The sequence below is a fragment of the Macaca fascicularis genome, chromosome 4, assembly GCF_037993035.2.
Source record: "Macaca fascicularis isolate 582-1 chromosome 4, T2T-MFA8v1.1".
Lineage (NCBI taxonomy): Eukaryota > Metazoa > Chordata > Mammalia > Primates > Cercopithecidae > Macaca > Macaca fascicularis.
In genome coordinates, this window is record NC_088378.1 from 143,192,427 (window position 1) to 143,197,521 (window position 5,095).

Genomic DNA, 5,095 nt, shown 5'->3' on the forward strand with positions numbered 1-5,095 from the left:
AGACACACACATTCGCACACACACACACATTCACACACATGCTATACAAACATGTCTACGTGTATCTATAAAGAGACATGTTATGTTATTTTTAATTTTTTAAATTCATATATATTCATGGGGCATAAGTGCAATTTTGCTATATTGCTATATAGGTGGTAGCAAAGTCAGGGCCTTCAGAGTATCCAGCACTGGAGACAAGCACATTGTACTCACCAAGAAAACCCTCTATTACACACCAGTGCCAACCACACTTACCCTTCTGGGTCTCTGTGATCCATCATTTCACACTCTGCTTTTATGTATATAAAGAGATATTAACCAAATATGGCAGAGTGGTAACTTGAATTTTACTGCACCATTCTTTCAGCTTATTTGCACATTTTGAAAGTTTATATAATATAAGTTGGAAGAATGAGGGAAAAGAGAGAGAGGGAGAGGGAGAGAGAGAGAGCGAGCTGACTTTTTAATGATCGCCATTCTAATTGGTGTGAGATGGTATCTCATTGTGGTTTTGATTTGCGTTTCTCTAATGGCTAGTGATGATGAGCATTTTTTCATGTGTCTGTTGGCTGTATGAATGTCTTCTTTTGAGAAGTGTCTGTTCACATCCTTTGCCCAGCCCTTTTTTGATGGGGTTGTTTTTTTCTTGTAAATTTGTTTGAGTTCTTTGTAGGTTCTGGATATTAGCCCTTTGTCAGATGAGTAGATTGCAAAAATTTTCTCCCATTCTGTAGGTTGCCTGTTCACTCTGATGGTAGTTTCTTTTGCTGTGCAGAAGCTCTTTAGTTTAATTAGATCCCATTTGTCAATTTTGGCTTTTGTTGCCGTTGCTTTTGGTGTTTTAGACGAGCTTATATTTTATGTGGTGGTAAGTGTCACTTCGTTATTACCTATGCAACTTTATTGACGATCAATTGACAAAAAATGTAAGAATGTCTTTCTAGATTCTCACTTCTGTTCATTGATCTCTGTGTCTCTCACTTTCACACTGTCTGGATTATTGTAGTTTTATAAGACATTCCATTTTACACGTCTCCTGGACACATAGCCAAGAATATCCCCAGAGTGTATGATCAGGAGGCAGATGGTGGGATTGTATGGTGTATGGACATTAATCAGACTAGATAAGGCTAATTTGATTTCTCAAGTGCTTGTACCAAGAATGGGAAAGAGCTCATGTTGCTCATGTGTTCTGAAAACATTCAGTTGAAGGAGGAGATTAAATATTAAAAGCCACTGTCTTGGCTACAGAATCACCCTAGACATTTTCTTCATATTTAATTAATAACTTCCTTTTCTTTACTTTTATATTATAAATTATGGCATTATACTTTTAGCATTAGGTTCAAGTGGTGCTTCCTTTTAGCCTAAACACTTAGGTTTTATGAAAAAAAATGGAGGGAGAAAGCTCTGAGGGAGCAAAGGAGGAAAGAAGGAAGGAAGGACAGAGAAAGACAAAATAAAAATGTTCAAAAAAGAATAGGAGGAAAGGGTTGGAAACGGCAAATATGACTGTTATTAAAATGCAAGGTATTAAAAGATGTGTAGATAATATCCATGGAATAATGGAAACTTAAGAAAGCCTTGGCCAGGCGCGGTGGCTCACGCCTGTAATCCCAGCACTTTGGGAGGCCGAGATGGGCGGATCACGCAGTCAGGAGATTGAGACCATCCTGGCTAACATGGTGAAACCGTGTCTCTACTAAAAATACAAAAAATTAGCCGGGCATGGTGGCGGGTGCCTGTAGTCCCAGCTACTCGGGGGCTGAGGCAGGAGAATGGCGTGAACCCGGGAGGCGGAGCTTGCAGTGAGCCGAGATTGAGCCTGAGCGACAGAGTGAGACTCCATCTCAAGAAAAAAAAAAGAAAGCCTTAATAGTTACCAAGTGCTGTGTCACAAACTACCTCAAAATTTAGTAGCTTAATAGAACAAATATCCGTTAACTCAAAGAGATACTACAAACACAAGTAAAATAGATTCTATGAGGGTGGCAAAAGTTGGACAAAGAGAAGGATTTTACAAGTTGAAATAAGTAAGAGTTATTGATGTGCAGATGGAAATAATTTTTAGTCCAAGTCCTCCAAGGAGCAGATGCCAAGATGAGCTTCAAGTCTGCGGCATTTTATGAGGGGACACACCTGTAAGGGAATATGCGAAGCGAGCCAGAAATCCCTGGAAAAGGCGGCAGACCACAATGCAAGTGTGACCCCCAAGTGCTGGACAGAAGGAGAGAAGGTTTGTTCGACACATCCTAGAGCACAGGCAATCTAAGGAGGGTTGAGCAAGGCCGTGGAGGAGTCCTCCAGCCACAGTTGGCCATCAGAGGAGTCCCGTGTCTCCCAGTAATAGCCTGCCTTAGTGCGCCTGCTGTGACCGGTCACTGGCTGGGAACAGCCCATAGGAAGCAGGGCTTCTGCACTAACCCTTCTGAGGATGTCAGAGCGCAGGAGCGGAGCCTTGGGACATTATCTAGGTGTATCACTCAGTCCTTCCTTCCTGAGAGTTCTGGGTTCTTGAATATCAAACCCTCTCAGGCTGCGTTGCTGGATGTTTCTGCTCACACTTACAACAGGACAAGGGGAACCATAAGGCCTCCAAGTGGATCTCTTATTTCCACACACACTTCTGCCTTCCTTGTGTGATAGCAGCCCTGCCTCCTCCTCTTCTCACCTGCTTGTGTCTGGACACATACTATTCAAACATCCCTGGGGGCACCCATAATGTGTAGTTCCATGGACTCTCATTTGTCTCCTTGCCAGGGTGCCCCCTTTGGGAAACCAGGACCTCCTCCCCTGCAGAGCCCCGATATTGGAGAGGAGAAGTGCAAAATCACCCTGAGGGTGAATAGAAGGGATGAGACATGGAGCCACACCTGTTTCAACTTCTTGGTTTTTGGACCCACGTGTTCTTCTTTCTGTAAACACAGCACCATAGGGACGTCTTTGATTTAATACGCGCAGCACATCCTGAAAGCTGGCTCCCATTCCTCAGAGGGCTTCATCCAAGCTGGTACTAAGTTACGTCTGTGGAGACCTGTCCATGACTCTGTGTGGCTGGCAGCCCCTGGGAGGTGCAGGTGGTGATATGACCAGGAGATGCCTTGGTCATGGCCCACGCTTCATCCCTTTCCCTCTGAGGTGTGTCCCGCGGGCAGATAATGTACTGAAATTCTGAGCCAGTGGGTCAGGAATGCCAATAGTGATACTGGCTGAGGGTCTGAGAGTAGAGAGGAAAAACACACCACATCGAGTAGGTACCTACCCCTGTGAGGATGAACCTCCGCCTCGCCGGCAGCTTCCCACTTGAGCTGGGTGATCTGAGCCGCCGTGTCTGCGGCGGTCAAGGAGCACAGGCCCTGGTTCCAGGTGATGTAATCCCTGCTGTCGTAGGCGAGCTGGTGATACTCCCGGAGGAGGCGCCCCTCGGACCCTTTGTCGCAGCCAGGCATCCTCTAGATGGTGTGAGACCCTGGCCCTGCGCCCGCGGTCAGCCCCGCCCACCGAGCCCCGCCCCCGCCCCCACCAACCTGCGGGGATTTTGGCCTAAACTGAAAATGAAACCGGGTAACGGCTCCTAGGCTGCTCCCAGGTCAAGGGTCTCCGGGTCCCGCGGCCTCGGGGTGGATCTCGGACCCGAAGACTCGGGGAGACCCGGACTGTCCGTGGGGGATGTGGAGGGGTAGTGACCTGCGCCCCCGCCGGTGTCACTCACAGGCCTCGCTCTGGTTCTAGTAGCCGCTCAGGGTCCGCAGGTACATTCGGTAAACTGTGCGTTGGTCTTGGCGGTCCCTGTCTTCTCCTCCCAATATTCCGGCCCCTCCTGCTCCATCCACGGCGCCCGCGGCTCCATCCTAGGACTCGCGGCGTCGCTGTGAAACCGCACGAACTGCGTGTCGTCCACTTAGCCCATGGAGATGAAGCGGGGGCATCCCGCGGCCGGGCCGGGACGTGGCGGTGTGGAAATACCTCAAGGAGTGGAAGCCTGTGGACGAGGGGGGCGCTGAGACCCTCCCGACCCTCCTCCCGGCACCGCAACCGGGTTCCCGCGCCCCCGCGGGGCGGACCCCTAGCTACTCCCCAAAGAAGCTGTTTCCCTCCCGACCCCGCACTCACCCGCACAAGTCGGGGTCAGGGCCAGGGCTCCCGAGAGCAGCAGCAGGAGGGTCCGGGGCGCCATGACCCCATCCTTGGCGACTGGGGAGAATCGGAGTCCTGGTGGGTGCGTGGGAACTTTAGAACCGGGACCGTGGCTACATTGATTGACGTCTCTAGAAACCCGACAGTCAATAGGAGTGAGAACTGGGGCCGCCCGGTGAGTATCCAGGAAGAAGGACCAGACTCAGGTTGAGACAGGAAGAAGAGAAACTTCAGTTTGAAGTTGTATTTGTTCGTTCTCACACTGCTATAAAGAAATACCTGAGACTGGGTAATTTGTAAAGGAAAGAGGTTTAATTGACTCACAGTTCTGCATGGCTGAGGAGGCTGCCCCATGGAACTTACAACCATGGCAGAAGTGGAAGCAAACACATCCTTCTTCACATGGTGGCAGGAGAGAGGAATGCAGATCGAAATGGGGAAAAGCCCTTCATGAAACCATCAGATCTCATGAGAATTCTCTCAGTATCATAAGAACAGCATGGAGGTACCATACCCATGATCCAATCATCTCCCATGAGGCCCCTCCCCCGATACACAGGGATTACAATTTGCATGACAATTCAAGATGAGAATTGGGTGGGAACACAGAGCCAGACCATATCAGAAGTGCCTCATTAAGTCCAAGCCACACTCAAGACAGGAAATTAAGCAGCACCTCTGGAAGGGAACAGTATTAAAGGATTTGAATATATGTTTAAAGCCAAATTAAAACACTTGTTTCAGGATTTTGAAAATCAAAGTTTTTTTTTAATCTAATTATTTTTGTTAATGCCTTTAGCTTGTCTTTTAATTTAATTTAATTTAATTTAAGTTCCAGGGTACACGTGCAGGATGTGCAGGCTTGTTACATAGCTAAATGTGTGCTATGGTGGTTTGCTGCACCTATCAACCCATTACGTATGTATTAATCCTGGCATGCATTAGCTATTTTTCC

At 47.9% G+C, this 5,095-nt stretch overlaps 1 pseudogene; it reads right to left on the bottom strand.

Annotated features, from left to right (window-relative positions):
• Window positions 1–3,602: 3,602 nt before the first annotated feature.
• Window positions 3,603–4,338, bottom strand: LOC135970347 (saoe class I histocompatibility antigen, A alpha chain-like; annotated as a pseudogene).
• Window positions 4,339–5,095: the final 757 nt, after the last annotated feature.